This window comes from Venturia canescens, chromosome 4 (genome assembly GCF_019457755.1).
Source record: "Venturia canescens isolate UGA chromosome 4, ASM1945775v1, whole genome shotgun sequence".
Classification (NCBI taxonomy): domain Eukaryota; kingdom Metazoa; phylum Arthropoda; class Insecta; order Hymenoptera; family Ichneumonidae; genus Venturia; species Venturia canescens.
This window is the reverse complement of record NC_057424.1, coordinates 25,092,139-25,100,675: the sequence shown is the minus strand read 5'-3', so window position 1 is coordinate 25,100,675 and position 8,537 is coordinate 25,092,139. Positions and strand designations below refer to the sequence as shown.

The 8,537-nt window shown below is 40.9% G+C and overlaps 1 pseudogene; it reads left to right on the top strand.

Annotated features, from left to right (window-relative positions):
- Positions 1-5,330: 5,330 nt before the first annotated feature.
- LOC122408912 (putative RNA-binding protein EEED8.10) lies at positions 5,331-7,618 on the top strand (annotated as a pseudogene).
- The last annotated feature ends 919 nt before the right edge of the window (positions 7,619-8,537 follow it).

Sequence of the window (8,537 nt, the reverse complement as noted above, 5' to 3'; positions counted from 1 at the left end):
TCCAAACAAACCCAAACAAACCCAAACAAACCCAACAAACCCAAACAAAACCCCACAAACCCACACAACCCCACACAAACCCAACCCAAACCCAACCAACCCCACACAACCCCCAACCAACCCAACCCAAACAAACCCAAACAAACCCCCCCAAACCCCAACCAAACAACCCCCCAAACAACCCCAACAACCCAAACACCCCCAAACCCCCACCCAAACCACCCCCAAACCAAACCCAACCCCCCCCCACCCCACCCCAACCCACCCCCCCCCCCCCAACCCCCACCCCCCCCCCCCACCCAACCCAACCACACCCCCCACACCCAACCCCCAAACCAAACCCCAACAACCCCCCACCCCCCACCCAACCAAACCCCAAACAAACCCCAAACAACCCAAACAAACCCAAACACACCCAAACAAACCCAAACAAACCCCAAACAAACCCCCAAACCCAACACCCCAACACAAACCCAAACAAACCCAAACAAACCCAAACAAACCCAAACAAACCCAAACAAACCCAAACAAACCCAAACAAACCCAAACAAACCCAAACAAACCCAAACAAACCCAAACAAACCCAAACAAACCCAAACAAACCCAAACAAACCCAAACAAACCCAAACAAACCCAAACAAACCCAAACAAACCCAAACAAACCCAAACAAACCCAAACAAACCCAAACAAACCCAAACAAACCCAAACAAACCCAAACAAACCCAAACAAACCCAAACAAACCCAAACAAACCCAAACAACCCAAACAAACCCAACAAACCCAAACAAACCCAAACAAACCCCAAACAAACCCAAACAAACCCAAACAAACCCAAACAAACCCAAACAAACCCAAACAAACCCAAACAACCAACAAACCCAAACAAACCCAAACAAACCCAAACCCAAACAACCCAACAAACCCAAACAAACCCAAACAAACCCAAACAAACCCAAACAAACCCAAACAAACCCAACAAACCCAAACAAACCCAAACAAACCCAAACAAACCCAAACAAACCCAAACAAACCCAAACAAACCCAAACAAACCCAAACAAACCCAAACAAACCCAAACAAACCCAAACAAACCCAAACAAACCCAAACAAACCCAAACAAACCCAAACAAACCCAAACAAACCCAAACAAACCCAAACAAACCCAAACAAACCCAAACAAACCCAAACAAACCCAAACAAACCCAAACAAACCCAAACAAACCCAAACAAACCCAAACAAACCCAAACAAACCCAAACAAACCCAAACAAACCCAAACAAACCCAAACAAACCCAAACAAACCCAAACAAACCCAAACAAACCCAAACAAACCCAAACAAACCCAAACAAACCCAAACAAACCCAAACAAACCCAAACAAACCCAAACAAACCCAAACAAACCCAAACAAACCCAAACAAACCCAAACAAACCCAAACAAACCCAAACAAACCCAAACAAACCCAAACAAACCCAAACAAACCCAAACAAACCCAAACAAACCCAAACAAACCCAAACAAACCCAAACAAACCCAAACAAACCCAAACAAACCCAAACAAACCCAAACAAACCCAAACAAACCCAAACAAACCCAAACAAACCCAAACAAACCCAAACAAACCCAAACAAACCCAAACAAACCCAAACAAACCCAAACAAACCCAAACAAACCCAAACAAACCCAAACAAACCCAAACAAACCCAAACAAACCCAAACAAACCCAAACAAACCCAAACAAACCCAAACAAACCCAAACAAACCCAAACAAACCCAAACAAACCCAAACAAACCCAAACAAACCCAAACAAACCCAAACAAACCCAAACAAACCCAAACAAACCCAAACAAACCCAAACAAACCCAAACAAACCCAAACAAACCCAAACAAACCCAAACAAACCCAAACAAACCCAAACAAACCCAAACAAACCCAAACAAACCCAAACAAACCCAAACAAACCCAAACAAACCCAAACAAACCCAAACAAACCCAAACAAACCCAAACAAACCCAAACAAACCCAAACAAACCCAAACAAACCCAAACAAACCCAAACAAACCCAAACAAACCCAAACAAACCCAAACAAACCCAAACAAACCCAAACAAACCCAAACAAACCCAAACAAACCCAAACAAACCCAAACAAACCCAAACAAACCCAAACAAACCCAAACAAACCCAAACAAACCCAAACAAACCCAAACAAACCCAAACAAACCCAAACAAACCCAAACAAACCCAAACAAACCCAAACAAACCCAAACAAACCCAAACAAACCCAAACAAACCCAAACAAACCCAAACAAACCCAAACAAACCCAAACAAACCCAAACAAACCCAAACAAACCCAAACAAACCCAAACAAACCCAAACAAACCCAAACAAACCCAAACAAACCCAAACAAACCCAAACAAACCCAAACAAACCCAAACAAACCCAAACAAACCCAAACAAACCCAAACAAACCCAAACAAACCCAAACAAACCCAAACAAACCCAAACAAACCCAAACAAACCCAAACAAACCCAAACAAACCCAAACAAACCCAAACAAACCCAAACAAACCCAAACAAACCCAAACAAACCCAAACAAACCCAAACAAACCCAAACAAACCCAAACAAACCCAAACAAACCCAAACAAACCCAAACAAACCCAAACAAACCCAAACAAACAAACCCAAACAAACCCAAACAAACCCAAACAAACCCAAACAAACCCAAACAAACAAACCCAAACAAACCCAAACAAACCCAAACAAACCCAAACAAACCCAAACAAACCCAAACAAACCCAAACAAACCCAAACAAACCCAAACAAACCCAAACAAACCCAAACAAACCCAAACAAACCCAAACAAACCCAAACAAACCCAAACAAACCCAAACAAACCCAAACAAACCCAAACAAACCCAAACAAACCCAAACAAACCCAAACAAACCCAAACAAACCCAAACAAACCCAAACAAACCCAAAACAAACCCAAAACAAACCCAAACAAACCCAAACAAACCCAAACAAACCCAAACAAACCCAAACCCAAACAAACCCAAACAAACCCAAACAAACCCAAACAAACCCAAACAAACCCAAACAAACAAACCCAAACAAACCCAAACAAACCCAAACAAACCCAAACAAACCCAAACAAACCCAAACAAACCCAAACAAACCCAAACAAACCCAAACAAACCCAAACAAACCCAAACAAACCCAAACAAACCCAAACAGTTTGATGTTTGGGTTTGGCGTTTGGGTTTGTTTGGGTTTGGCATTTTCGTCTGTTGCACTTCGCTTTGGGTTTGGGTTTGGCATGTTCATCGTTGCACTTTTGTTTTTTGGGTTTGTTTGGGTTTGGGACGACGACGACGATGGACCGTATCCACGAACGATTGATGTTCAACAATCGTACTAAATATAACAGTTGATAAATGGTAAATCGCCGCAATTGCCATTCAAATTGTTTTTTACGTAACGTGTGTAAATCTCATTTGATGTGAACGACTTGGAATTCATGAATCGGTTTACGCGAATCTCGATCTCGGCAAATTGCTGGCTCAGTTTCGAAATTCTGAGACGGAATAAACAACATAATTTGAATAAAACGCATTCAACTTTTCGCGAGCATTGATAAATATAACGAATAAATGAAGCAGCCGAGTAAAAACAAGCTCGAAGCTCGTCGCTCTGCGCTCTCGTTGAACCAACTCCCACGGCGGGATATCGTTAGTCGTCGTTACAAGTTTTCGTTCCTTAGCCGCCGCCGCCGCCGCCGCGTAATCGTTACAAGTATCGTCTCTCTCTTTTTTATGCTGCGACAATGAAAATTATGAATTTTGTTCATTTACTTACCCTCCTCGTCGCGTCCATGGTCCAAAGAGGCACGCCGCCGCCGCCGTCATTATCCAAAAGTGTACAAAGAAGCGTGGCGGTTATCTTTTCAACCTTTATGTATATTTCTGCGTGTCTCGTTTCAACTATCCGGCGGCACAACCACAAAGCGTCTCTTGAAAAATAAATCGAAACGTAACACCCGCGGAGCGACCCGAACTCGCTCAAACGACTAGAATATCACGCCAACTTAAAACATCGCGGAGCGACGGACAGACGTGCGTCCCAACCGGCGGCCATCAGGCTACTAACAAAGGCGCGAACGAGCCGGCGGGAAACGGCTCTCAACAGCGCCACTGGAGGGAAAATTATATTTTCTTTTTATAATTGTTTTTAACACTTATTATCAATCAATATGAGCCTAATTAGGCTCAAAATGTCGGGAAAAATAGCCGCTATCAAAGTAAATTCAAGAAAAGGTTAAATCTTCTAGAAAATTTACACAATTTCGCCGAATAGAGCGAGATGCTACGTTACAGCGCATGCGCGGGGCTAACCGTTAATGGGCTATAGGAACTCGTCGCCATTCAGGCCCGGTCGGCAAGAGCGTTACGCTACATTATTGTTCGTCGGAAATTCTAGCAAGTCAACTATTTTACTCACTGCTGCGAGGATTGAGTAAAATTCCATATTACGTTTTTTATGCTACGGTCCGCCCCGGCAGTGTGGGAGGTACGTTGTTAAGTGATGTGTACTATGGCCGTATTCCGACATTGACTGGGAGTACTGCGAGTACGTGCCTTTTTATTGGTAGTAAGTACTCAGTCAATATCACAGAACATGCACGTTGCAGAAATCAGCTGATGCATATATTATATAGGGATTCAACGCGAACTGTACGCGTCGCTTGAGTCTCATCCCCTAAAATAATTCGTCTTTCTTTCCTTGTTGCTAGTTTTTTTTAAATTTATAATTTCGTTTTATCGTTGTCATCGTTAAGCATTCAACATTTAAGCCGAAACGAGAGAGAGAATAAAGTGCTTTTTCAATCAATCGCACCAATAAATAATATACAAGGTATAAATAATATATACACACGCACAGTGTGATATCGACGATAACGGATCGCTATTGTGAAAATTTTTCTAAAGAGAGTCCAAGAGACAGTCAATAAATCGCGATACTACTGCGTCGAAACTGCTACACGCGATGACATATCACGATATATATATTAAATATATATGAAGATGCGTATATACGTGCGTGTATTTATAGCCGTTCATATGCTGGGTTATCGTTCGGTGAAATAAATCATCGTGTACCGCTTCGCGATTCTATAGAATTACATTTCAATTATATCTTCTCATCACTGTCAAATCTTTCACAAATTTCAGATAACCTGAAAATATAATCCTTTTTATAGGTTATTCATGAACAGCACATGCTCGGAGCTTTGGGTATTCCAGCTCCGTTAAATACTTTCTGGATAAGTTAAAATATCACACTCTTCTTCCCAACTCACTAATCCTTACAATTCGCTTGGACAACATGCTTGGACACTATATAACCTGTGTACTTTATTCGAAGAAACGGATGAAGGAGTTCCAGTGCGAAAATTCTTTATCAGCAATCTTGCAGATCGGGTGAGTATTTGTTGCATACCAATTTCCCCAGCAATAAATTGTGTCTATTCGTGTTGCGACTATTTTTTTGTGACTCACGTTTGTTGGATCCAATTTCCAGACAAGCAACAAAGACCTAGAAAAGATCTTTTCTATCTACGCAAGTGTAGAAAGTTGTTATCTCAAGAGAAACAATGGCAAAAGTAATTTTGCGTTTGTCACATTTTCCAACTCTGCCGATGCTCTTAAGTACGTATTGCCTTAATTAGCACCTTCAGTAGAGTGCTTTCAAGTTTTCTACTTTTTCTATTGAAATCATTGATATTAAATTCGAATTTTCAGATAAAACCGTGCTCTAAAAAAACTGTTGCGACACGTATCTTTGTAAAAAAAAATAAAATTACTCTTCTGTTTTTAGAGCCAGACAGGCGGCGTGCGCTATGACGATACACAGTTGCATTGTCGCTTACTGAGAGTATCCCCAGCGGATTCTTGGCATCAACCGGACAGTCCAGAAAATTGTACAAAGTTTTTATCCAACAAAGATAATGACGGCGGAGAAAGGCCACAGGAGGAAGGAAACAACGACGACGCACCCATCCGTACTCTCAACGACGATTGCCTCACAGAAACATTTTTCTGTGTTTGCCAGTCGCGGATAGAATACGCATGGAAAGAGGCAAGCCCCGCTCAATTATTTTCAATCGGCGCAACCAAGAGTAATCGGTCGTGTGAAAATACATCTTGTCATTATTCGTTCATCTTATTATTATGATCAACGTTCGACCTTTTTCATTTTGACATGACCTTTTTTTTTTACCAACAGTTTGTAAACGATGGCAGGCGGTTAGTCACAAATCCTGGAGAGCGGTTCAAAAATTGGATTTATCATCATTGACGTGGGGTCTCAATACAAGAATGCGAAAACAATACGTCGACACTCCGGCCTTACCAAAAGTTTTACTCAAGTGTCGCAATTTTTTGAATCACATCGATTTCTCGCATCCGCACATACTTACTCCAAGCGCATTGACGATAGTTGGAAAATTTTGCCCTAATTTGCAAACGGTCGACATATCTCACATCAATTTATCACAAGCAGGAATACGTTCGTTGTCAGAGAACTGTAAAAATATCACAAAGTTCGTAATGAAGAGTCTTCTTACCGGCCCTTGCCAAAAAGATTTGGCACAATTATTTGCAGTTAACAAAAAACTCAAGTCACTAAAAATCACCAAGAGTCATCACATGAGCGGCAAATGTCTTTTACACTTGCCTTGTGAAAGCATCCAAGAAATTCATCTGCATAACGGAATTGCCATTTTACCATGCCACATGGACGCGGTAAGATTCGTTTTCATTCCTTTTTCCAGTCAAACAATGCGCATCCTGTCAATTACCTTATTTTAATTTTTTTAATTTAAAAATTTTTTTTAAATTTTTCCTCGCAATCGAATGAGAAAAACCAGGCTCTGAAAAGGTGTGAAACTTTGCGAACGCCTCTCGCTGGGTTCTTGCGTGTGTCTCGATAACAGTACTTTTCATGTTATTGGCACAAAGACAACGTTGACCACCACCCTACAACTGGATGGTGAATTTCCAATCGTTTCCGCCGTTGCTCTCCAACAAATAGCCCAACTCTTCAATCTGGAAACATTGGTGATACGAAGAAATTATTTGCTCACCAATAAATTGTTCCATCTTCTCGCCGTCAACTGTAAACGCCCTCTCTCTCTATTAGATATTTTTGGTAAGAAAATTTTCAATGAAAATCATCGAAAAATTCAAATTCATTCAATATTTCGTAAAATTTTATGCCATGGATTGCGGTTGAAGAATACTCTTGAAAAAAAATGTTGATACGATTGCGCAGCCTGTGAGTTCGTGACGAACGCGGGGTTTAGCCAGTATCGCAACTCTCCCAAATCTTCAGCATCTCGTGATAAGTAACTACGTTACCAGTATAACGGACGAGGGACTTGTAGGTATGCACAATTTGCGAACGTTGGAATGTCACCGATGCATTACTACTCTCCAAGACGCCGGAGTATCGAGCCTCATCGAAATGGCGCCCAATCTCGAATTGCTCGATCTATCAGGATGCCCGATAACCAATACGACACTACAAGTCGCAATAAAAGCTACTAAGCGACGAAGCAATAATGTAATTCTCAAAATAGTCATTGGGGACACTTTGACTAATCTTGCCGAAATAACCCAAGTCTCCTCTCCACTCCTACAGATCGTCAACGTTTGTTTGGATCATGAAAAAAATATCCATAACGGAGATATGATCGATCTCGATTTATATTTTTAGATTTACAATCGCGACCACTGCCAATCGCGAATATTGTGAGGGATTATTTTACTCTGATATCCAAATATTCAGGGAATTGGGCGGAAAAGCCTTCAGAACTTGATGATTGATTTTTTCCACAACATCTGATATCAAATCTCGAATAATTTTTCATCAGCTTTGAGTCTAGTCAAAATCATGTCATCAACACGTTTGAGGAGGATGGAATTTTCGAAAAAGAATAACAATTTTCCCAACTACTATTCTCAGGAAATCCGCTATACCCGTCTATATGCCGGCGGGGCCGGGAGTGAAATACATTCTGCCGAAGAATAAGGTTCCAAGTAATTTTCAACAAGGAGAAGCCATTTTTCGAAGGAGAAAAAAAAACAAATTACAGTTGGATAATCCCCTACAAGAAAAAACAAACTATACTGCCAACTCGTTTCGTCGTGTCAAATGTTGTACTCTCCTTTGTGATTGTGTACTTTTCAGATGATGATTATTCTTGTGCGTGGATATTCTTACTGTACAGTAGTATACAACGTACGTAAACGTATATGAAAGAGATTAACGGAAGAAGGTATATACATATACATATATATATATTTTTTTTTTTTTTTCGAGTGATAAATATCAGAGTTTTATATTGGAATGAAAAGGTTTCTCAAGCTCATTCGCGTACCCTTCGTACTGGAATTATCATAGTAGTATATAGCAATAAGTTGCGTGAGCCACCGGTATATTTCGTAAAAATGGCATTGAAAGATTCTTCCGAA